Source organism: Rattus norvegicus, chromosome 9 (genome assembly GCF_036323735.1).
Source record: "Rattus norvegicus strain BN/NHsdMcwi chromosome 9, GRCr8, whole genome shotgun sequence".
NCBI lineage: Eukaryota > Metazoa > Chordata > Mammalia > Rodentia > Muridae > Rattus > Rattus norvegicus.
The window spans coordinates 27980794-27991894 of record NC_086027.1 but is presented as its reverse complement, the minus strand read 5'-3'; positions in this window follow the sequence as shown (position 1 = coordinate 27991894).

The window sequence follows — 11101 nt, the reverse complement described above, 5'->3', positions numbered from 1 at the left end:
CAGGGAAATATAAATAAACAAGTAGAAGCCTAGAGAGAGGAATCACAAAAATCCCTGAAAGAATTGCAGGAAAACACAATTAAACAGGTGGAGGAATTAAAAATTTAAATAGAAGCAATAAAGAAAGCACAAAGGGAAACAACCCTGGATATAGAAAACCAAAGGAAGAGACAAGGAGCCATAGCTAAAAGCATCACCAACAGAATATAAGAGATAGAAGAGAGAATTTCAGAAGCAGAAGATTCTATAGAAATCAGCGACACAACTGTCAAAGATACTGTAAAACAGAAAAATCTACTGGTCCAAAACACACAGGAAATCCAGGACTCAATGAGAAGATCAAACCAAAGGATAATAGGTATAGAAGAGAGTGAAGACTCCCAGCTCAAAGGACCAGAAATTATCTTCAAAAAAATCATAGAAGAAAACTTCCCTAACCTAAAGAAAGAGATGCCCACAAACATAGAAGAAGACTACAGAACTCCAAATAGATTGGACCAGACAAGAAACTCCTCACGTCACATAATAGTCAAAACACCAAATGCACAAAACAAAGAAAGAATATTAAAAGCACTAAGGGAAAAAGGTCAAGTAACATATAAGGCAGACATATCAGAATTGCACCAGACTTCTCACCAGAGAATATGAAAGCCAGAAGATCCTGGAAAGATGTCATACAGACCCTAAGAGAACAAAAATGCCAGCCCAGGTTACTGTATTCTGCAAAACTCTCCATTAACATAGATGGAGAAACCAAGACATTCCATGACAAAACGAAATTTACACAGTATCTTTCTACAAATCCAGCCCTACAAAGGATAATAAATGGTAAAGCCCAACATAAGGAGGCAAGCTACAGTCTAGAAAAAGCAAGAAACTAATCATCTTGGCAACAAAATAAAGAGAAGAAAAGCACACAAACAATCTCACATCCAAATATGAATATAATAGGAAGCAACAATCACAATTCCTTAATATCTCTCAACACCAGTGGACTCATCTCCCCAATAAAAAGACATAGATTAACATACTGGATACCCAATGAGGACCCTTCATGCTGCTGCCTACAGGAAACACACCTCAGAAACAAAGACAGACACTACCTCTGAGTGAAAGGCTGGAAAACAACTTTCCAAGCAAGTAGTCTGAAGAAGCAAGCTTGAGTAGCGATTCTAATATCGAATAAAATTGATTTTCAACTAAAAGTCATCAAAAAAGATAAGGAAGGACACTTCATTAAAGGAAAAATCCACCAAGATGAACTCTCAATCCTAAATATCTATGCTCCAAATACAAGGGCACCTACATACATAAAAGAAACCTTACTAAAGCTCGAAGCACACATTGCACCTCACAAAACAATAGTAGGAGATTTCAATACCCCACTCTCATCAATGAACAGGTCATGGAAACAGAAATTAAACATAGACTTAGACTAAGAGAAGTCATGAACCACATGGACTTAACAGATATTTATAGAACATTCTATACTAAAACGAAAGGATATATTTCTTCTCACCAACTCATGGTACTTTCTCCAAAAATTACCATATAATTGGTCATAAAACAGGCCTCAACAGATACAGAAAGATAGAAATAATCCCATGTGTCCTATAAGACCACCAGGGGCTAAAGCTGGTCTTCAATAACAATTGATTGGTAAAGTTTCTCTCCATTTTGTTTAATGTTAGCTACTGGTTTGCTGTATATGGCTTTTACTATATTTAGGTATGGGCCTTGAATTCCTATTCTTTCCAGGACTTTTATCATGAAGGGTTTTTGACTTTTGTCAGATGCTTTCTAGCATCTAATGAAATGATTATGTGGTTTTTATCTTTAGGTTTGTTTATATAGTGGATTACGTTGATGATTTTCCATATATTAAACCATCCCTGCACCCTGGGATGAAGACTACTTGATCATGATGGATGCTTGTTTTGATGTGCTCTTGGATTCAGTTTGCCAGAATTTTATTGAGTATTTTTGCGTCGATATTCATAGAGAAATTGGTCTGAACTTCTCTTTCTTTGTTGGGACTCTGCCTGATTTAGGTATATGAGAAATTGTGGCTACATAGAAGGAATTTGCTAGTGCTCCATCTGTTTCAATTTTGTGGCCAAGACAATTAGTTTCTTGTTTTTTCTAGGGTGTAGCTTGCCACCTTATGTTGGACTTTACCATTTATTATCCTTTGTAGGGCTGGATTTGTAGAAAGATATTGTGTAAATTTGGTTTTGTCATAGGTGGTCTTGGTTTCTTCATCTATGTTAATTGAGAGTTTTGCTGGATACAGTAATCTGGGTTGGCATTTGTGTTCTCTTAGGGTCTGTATGACATCTGTCCAGGATCTTCTGGTTTTCATAGTCTCTGGCGAGAAGGCTGGTGTGATTTTAATAGGTCTGCCTTTATATGTTACTTGACCTTTTTCCCTTAGTGCTTTTAATATTTTTCTTTGTTTTGTGCATTTGGTGTTTTGACTATTATGTGACGGGAGGTATTTCTTTTCTGGTCCAATCTATTTGGAGTTCTGTAGTCTTCTTGTATGTTTATGGGCATCACTTTCTCTATGTTAGGGAAGTTTTCTTCTATGATTTTGTTGAAGATATTTACAGGTCCTTTGAGCTGGGAGTCTTCACTCTCTTCTATACCTATTATCCTTAGGTTTGATCTTCTCATTGAGTCCTGGATTTCCTGTATGTTTTGGACCAGTATTTTTTTCCGCTTTACATTATCTTTGATGGGTGTGTTGATGATTTCTATGGAATCTTCTGCTCCTGAAATTCTCTCTTCTATCTCTTGTATTCTGTCGGTGATGCTTGTATCTACGGCTCCTTGTCTCTTCACTTGGTTTTCTATATCCAGGGTTGTTTCCCTGTGTGCTTTCTTTATTGGTTCTATTTCCATTTTTTATTCCTTCACCTGTTTGTGTTTTCCTGGAATTCTTACAGGGATTTTTGGGATTCCTCTCTATATGCTTCTACTTGTTTATTTATGTTTTCCTGCATTTCTCTAAGGGAGTTCTTCATGTCTTTCTTGAAGTCCTCCAGCATCATGATCAAATATGATTTTATATTTGATCTTGCTTTTCTGGTGTGTTTGGATATTCAGGTTTGCTTTGGTGGGAGAATTGGGCTACAATGATGCCATGTATTCTTTCTTTCTGTTGCGTGGGTTCCTGTGCTTGCCTCTTGCCATCAGCATGTCTCTAGTGTTACTTTGTTCTGCTATTTCTGATAGTGGTTAGACCATCCTCTAGGCCTGTGTGTCAGGAGTGCTGTAGACCTGCTTTCCTGTTTTCTATCAGCCAGTTATGGGAAAAGAGTTTTCTGCTTTTGGGCGTGTAGTCTTTCCTGTCTTCTGGTCTTCAGCTGTTCCTGTGGGCCGGTGTCTTGAGTCCACCAGGCAGGTCGCTTGGAGCAGAAAAGTTGGTCTTACCTCTGGTCCTGCAGTTCAACTTGCTCATGGGGGGCTGTTTTTGAGCTCTCGGTGAGGGCAGCAACCAGGAGGGCCTGTGCTGCCTTTTCCGGGAGCCCCACTGCACTGGGGTCCCAGATGGCAATAGCGGTTTTCCTCTGGAGTCAGAAATGTGTGCAAAGTGTCATCTCTTCATGCTTCCCAGGCTTGTCTGCCCCTCTGAAGGTTTTGCTCTCCCTCCCACGGGATTTGGGTGCAGAGAACTGTTGACTGTGTACCTTCAGGTCTGGGCAGTGTCTGGACTGTGGGAAACCTGCAGCTCCAGTGGCCCTATCTTCCGGTTCCCAGAGACCATATACAGTTTCCCCTTGGGCCACAGAAGTGGACAGAGGTGGGCAGTATTGGTGGTCTCCCCCGCTCTGCAGTCTCAGGAGTGCCCACCTTTCCGGGCAGTGAGATCTCTCCCAAGGGTTTTGGGAGCCTCCAGATGTTCTTTTCAAGAGGAAATAGACTCCAAGGGGCACTTTTCATAGCAGTAAATGGTACGTTTTTGCCATGCCAGCCACTATAACAAGTATGGGTAATGTGGGATCATTCAGCAAGCAAACTAAACTAACATTTGGTAGCACCTTCTGTTCTTTCATCTTCCCATGCAGATTCACAATCTTAATCCCTCAAGCCTATTGTAATATCTAATTATTTTGTAGACTACTATAATCTTCTATTGTATAGAGATTTAAGGCCTAGAGTTTGATGTCTATACCTATATATCAGACAATTATTTTTATATCTAAATTTGAAGTAAGAGTATTCCGCTGCCAAGTTTTATGTCAATGTACATAACAAAAGTGATCAAGAGAAGAGAGTCTGAACTGGTGGCCTTATGAATGCCTCCATAAAATTGGACTCTAGGCATGCCTTTAGAACAGTTTTTAAATTGGTGATTGATGGTGGGGGGCCTACCCGATTGTGTGTAATACAATACCTGGTCTGGTGGTGCCGGTTTTCATAACAAAGCAAGCTGAGTAAGTCATGAGGAGCAAGTCAGTAAGCAGCATCTCCGTGGTCTCTTCATCAGCCCCTACTTCCAGGTTCCAGTCCTGTTAGAGTTTCTGTCCCAATTTCCTTCAGTGCTAAGCTATGATACGGAAGTATAAGTCAAATACACCTTTGTTCCCAACATGTTTTTGTTTATGATGCTTCATCACAACAATGGTGACCCTAACTGGGACACTCTACTTGCAGTAAATTATAGTAAAATAATAGAACTAGACTGCTCTTATGTGTTAAGAATTTTTCCGTTGTCAGTACTTCCATATTCTGCATGCTTTTCTTCAGCTTCTGAAGAACCAGTACCTAACACTTAGAATTATGAGATTGCACTCAGCTTTCATGCAAAATGATTCAACTTACTGAAGATAGGTCTATAGTTCCAATGTAACATGAACGATGCATAAGGGAAATCAAATACCTTGAAATCCATACAAATTTTATCTCCTCTGCACTCTGTGGTTAGTAATTGTTTTATAACAATTGAAGGATTTTTTTTCTAAGACGTATCACCATTATTATCAATCTGATTAAACACATATCCTATTTTAGTCACAAAATGTCGATTTAAAGTGACAAGTTTACTTTAATCTTCTCAGATGTCTGTTTCTAGACACCTTTGTTATCAGACTTTGTACAAATGAGTATCTGTTCTTCATCGATGCACTCTGTAGTCATTGGTAACCTTTCATGAATACTGGTTTCTCACTGTAGAAAGAAGACATTACAGCCCATTCTTATTGGGGACACTGTAACTCCATGAGAAGTGTAAAATTTTGTTTGTTTTCTGGTTCTGTTTCTCTACTATCAATTTCCATTTAGTTTTAACTTGGGATTGAATGTTGTATTACAAAGCAACTTAAAAGAAAGAATGTTGACTGAGCTTATGGAGAAAGGCAGAATTTCATCATAGTAAGATGTGTTTTGTTTGTGGATGTGTACATCTGTACATATGTGTGCATGTTTGTGAGTTCATGTACATAGAGGGACAGAAATGGACTGGTCACATTATGCCACAGTTAGGAAACAGAAAGAAAAATATTAGTATTCTCTATATATCCTCCATTTTCCATTGTATCCATTATATGGGGTGGTCACAGAAAGACTCGTCCTTCCTCAAATAATCCTAACTAGTAATACACTCACAGGCATACACATTGTATCTCCTGGATGATTCTAAATCCACTTGTGCTGATAATCAAAATAATCTCTATTTAGGACCATATTATAATCACAGTACATTGCTAGAAGAATATCCTTCCATTACTTAAAATTATTCTTATACTCATGGGCTTTGACTGGTACAGTCTAACTGAAAAGTCTATAACAGAAGACACTAAAACATGTGTTGGAAGACACAATTGCATCTACACTGCCTTTTTAGCATGTCTATGCTACCCACTCAGCCTAATCTGCAAAGGTAACTGTTACTCTGTTATTATTGTTAGTTTCAGGGTCAATGTTTCTCTTATTTCTAGTTTCAGGCCACCAACAACTTACATATTCTTCATTAGTCACAGTCTTTGAGAAGTCATGAAGAACACTCTAACTAGAGAAGTGTCCAGAACTGAGTTCTATCAAAATGACTCTGGTTAAATTCATCTTGCCTATTGATTTAGTTGAATTGTTTTCTTATTTCCTCAGGCCCCATGGCTAAGATTTCCTAATCTTTTACTCCACCTATATCTAGGTATATATGCAAAATGCAGCTCTGTAAGACATTAGCATAGCCTACACGTTATTGCATAATGTATTTCACCAAACGTATGAACAAGTAAAATAGCAATTATGAATCTACAGAGCACATGAAGCGCAAGAAGAAGGACGACCAAAGTGCAGATGCTTCAGTCCTTCTTAAAAAGGGCAACAAAAATATTCATAGGAGGGATATGAAGACAAAGTTTGGAGCAGAGACTGAAGGAATGGCTTTTTAGAGCCTGCCCCACATGGGTATACAGACTATATATACATATACAGCCATCAATACTAAATAATATAGATGAAGCTAAGAATACATGCTGACAGGAGTTGGGTATAGCTGTCTCCTGAGAGGCTCAGTTAGAGCATGTCAAATACAGAGGCGAATAAAAACAACAAACTATTAAATTGAGAACAAGGTCCCAGATGGAGGAATTAAAGAAAGGATTGAAGGAGGTAAGGGGCTTCCAACCCCATAAGAATAGCTCCCAGGGACTAAACCACCATCCAAAGAGTATACATGGACAGACCAAAGGCTCCAGCTGCATATGTAGCAGGTGATGGCCTTGTTGGTCACTAATGGAGGAAAAGTCTTTGATCCTGCCAAGGCTGGACCCTCTAGTGTAGGGGAATGTTGGGGTTGGTGGGTCAGGGGGGTAGTGGGAGAGGGGAAACACCCTTATAAAAGAAAAGAAGGGAGATGGGAAACCGGAAAAGGGAATGACATTTGAAATGTAAATAAAAAAATCCAGTAAAGAAAAAAGAAAAAGTCTTTATGTGTTTCAATATAATTATTTACATATAAAGTGTATAAAATAAAAGACATTATTAACATTTCCCTCTCTAACAGTTAAAGCGAAACACTTGATAAGCAATTATAAACAATTATAAGCATTCATTGGGTTTAATGTAAACTTTAAGACATTTATCCATTATTTGTTGGTCAAGGGACACAGCTGATATTTTCATATATTTGTCATTATATCATATTCAGGATGATCAACTTTCATTCTTCAGATGAAAATTCATTTCCAAAAGTTTACTGTCAACTGTAGTGTCATTACGGTGTTGTACACAACTGAAATTAATCCTTACATGTATTTGATCATTAGTAACATGTCAATTCTCATTCATTTCACAACTTCCCAGTCGCTGTTTTATATCCTAAATGAATTAACTCATAGCCATCATATGCTGCAGAAAATATCTGATAATTTTTTAAAATATTTTCATTTGATATTTTTTATTTATGTTTCAAATGTTATCTATCACCTTTCCCAGTTTCCCATCTGTAAACCCCCTATCCCACCCCCCTGCCCCTTCTTCTGTGAGGGTGTTCCCCCACCCAACATTTTAAATATAGAATCAGTTTATAGTAGTGATAGGATGAACTTCATTAGCAACACAGCCACCATTGTCTCATTGTTTAATGATAATGTTGTTTATGGATTGCAAGTGGACACTGAGTGCTTACATTCTCACTTCCCTATGGTCAGAGTCCCAGACTGTGGAGTATACTCTCAATGAAATATGTAACATCTCATGTTCACTGAAAATTATCTTACACTTCTAGGTGCTTTGCTGCATTTATCTATGTAACATGTGAATGTTTCTTGTTCATGGAGACCAGATACAGTTTTGATCCTCTGGGACTGGTGTTACAGGTGGTTATAAGCTGTCATTTGGATGCTGGAAACTGAATCTAGATCCTTTACATTATTGTCCAGTGCTCTTAACTACCGATCAATCTCTCTAGCCACAAACATGTGGATTTTATGCTACTGGGACCAAAAAATTGATTCTTAGGGATACAAAAAAATACACTAGCCATCTCTAAAGTGAAAGGGTCAGTGCTACATATACTGGCTATGTCATTCACCCTTGGCAGTCTGGACTCTCATTCAGCTTTCAATTTTTTATCGAAGGGGCAAGTGAATGACTTAATCTCAGAAGAATAAAATAAATCTAAAGTGTGGCTTAGCAGTAAATTCCCCTATGGCACTTAACAAATTTTGAACTATAAATAAACAAAAAAAATGTGAATTTAGAAAAAGAACAAGTACTTTAAAATGTATCTATGAAAAATAATTGGTTAAAGAAGGTCAATGTGATTTTTTTTAAAGTGATATATTTTTGAAGGTGAACTCTTGTGAAATGACAAATATCCTAAAATGGAGATGAGATTTTTTTCATGTTATTAATTACCCAAAAATTAAAGAAAATCACAGGGAAAATACTAAAGATGATGGTTGGAGAATGACTGTATGTTTTCAATTACTGGGAGAGACAAATGGAAAAAATATTGTCTTATAATTTGATGCCAGCTAGAGGAGGTGAGAGTCCTTCACTTCAGTCAGAAGATTTCTAGATTTATTGACATAATAAATTTGATTTAGTAACAATAAGCACTTTGCTTCCTGGTGATCATTGAGTGGTAGAAGGCCATAAACTAGAGGTTGTTTACTCACTTCATTTGACCTGACCACGATTGGCGAAAGGCTTACTCTGAGCAATCAAGGCAGTAAAGTTGTCTTTAAACCCCTATTATATTTGCTCATCAATTCCAACACTTTCTACCTTTGGAAGAGGCCACTGGAGTATCTTCTCCAGGACCTACAGTTTCATTTGATACTTTGGTGGCCAACCCTGTCACACATTTCTCTGAGAAAACTGTAACTGTTCTATGTTATTTAAACACTTACCAATTGGACTGAATTCTTTTACTTTGTCAACATTTACCAACATTTGTCAACAAGCTCTATGTGTTCAAATAAGTTGTTGTATGTGTGTGAGAGACAGAGCAAATTCCATCCAGACCTCAGCTGACTAAATTGTTTACAAGAGCAGCCCCAAGCACTGTTTTGTATCTGTCCTAGAACAAAATAGTGAATGATTTCCTTGGGGATCTGCTATAATATTTGAATACACTAGTTGGTGAGTGAGGTATATGTAATGGTATGTGTTCTGCCAGCCCTGGTGTAGAAGTGGAAGACATAAAATCTTTGAATATGGGTTCAAAACTGGAGTAGGGCATCTTCATTTTGTTTCTTTCTTCTTTTTTTTTAAATAGTAGTAGCAGTATTAAGACTACATAGCACTTGCATTTTAAACATATTTGCTAATTATATAATAACAGATCCTTTTTATATAGGAGGGATATAGCAAAGGGGTAAGCCTGAAGATATGAACACTGTGTTTTCACATAGCCAATTGCTTTACATTCCATTAAAATTGGAAAACATGAGCTTGCAAATTCATTAAGTGGAGTGGCTCACTCAATCAAGGAGCTTTGGCTCCCTCTAGTGATTTAACTACCTGTCCTGTTGCAGAAGCAATACAAGGTAAATGGAATGGAAAGTCACACTCCCTGTAAGGTGAAGTAGGGGACATTGTCATTTTCTTTTATCCTAAAGGTCTATAGGTTACTTTTCACAGCATGGGATACCTTGGTTGTAAAGTGGCTGTGGGATTTGCTGCTTTTAGAAGTAACTAGTCCTAGTACCATGTACATATCCACCATTTTTGCTGCATACTTTTATGGGCATTGGTATTGTCAAAATACAGGGTCATAGGGTTGAACCTGCCCTCAACCTTGAGTTATGTGGAATAGTCTAAGTATAGAACTGGGTCTTCAGGAAAAACATCAGTAATCAAATAGAGTCATGTCATAACTGGGTACTGAGCTGTAGTCCATAGTAGAGTCAGTAATTTTCTGCAGCTGAGCCTCTTAATGCACATACAGGTTAAGAGTCATCCATACTGTAGCACTGGGTTTTATCTTTTTTGATGTCTATGTGAGGGTACGTCCACTTTTCCTGGGTCAGCTCTGTTAGATTGTTGGACTTGGTTCTCCTGAGAGGATTTAAATCACAAACTCACACATTCCTAATCCATTTTTGGTGACCTAATGAGATGATACTTTTTCTTACTCTGAGGAAAACGTTATTAAAATCTGTGTTCCGAGTGTGGTGCTAAACAAGGATGCTTCTCCAAAGGCTTCAGCAAGAACAAGGTACATCCTGAAAAGCAATTTTAAAGAATATGAAATTATTTAGGGAAGAGTCCAACCGCGACACCTGCCCTGGATGTGGGCAGCAGCATAGACATCAGGCTGAAGCAAAAGAGGAAGAAGGAGGCTATCGATGCAGGCATTGTTGGTTTCGGTTTTTCTTTCCCTGCCAAGGTCCAACCTCACTGTGAGGAAGGTGCCGATTCAATAATGACTCAGAGTCAGTAGTGGATGTGAGCTGTCAGTTCAAGTGTTCTCTCTTTACCCTAAATTCTCATCATTCTTCTTTCTGCTTTCTGACCAAAGAGCCTGAATCCAGTCTTTTGTTTATTAAAATTACATCATCAAAGCTTTAACCATTGTTAAAATTTTAGGAATTCTTACATAATCCCAATAATCCCAACCCCCCTCCTTAAAACAGAATCTATACACAAATCAAGAACACATTTCCTTAAAGGTTTAACAAGAGCCTGTTCTTTACAGGTACCTGGGCACAGCTCTTGCAGTTTTCTGGTACAGCAGATAGCAGTTCTTAGTAACTATTTTCATGTAAGAACAGAAAGGTGACAGATTACTAAAGCTAAAGTAATTTGCTACAAAATTTTAAAATTTATGCAAGTAAAGCAGTTAAGTTCTCTTCCATATCTCTCTAGACATTGTTATCTCCAATCATTCAAGCAGCCAGGGAAACTGAAGTACTAATTTTTATGTCATCTTTTAATCCTCTAATCTTTGATTCCTTATCCTAGCAATTCCATGGCCACACGTACTCTCCTTATACTATTTATTCTCAAGCATATGCAAGCATTTTTCCTATAAGATAAACTTATCCATCATTTTCTCATTCTTTTTTATAGATTCTTTTCCTATCCACGTGTTTTCTTCTTGAGACTACTTTAACTCTGCATTCTTGATGTCCCCAAGTTCACC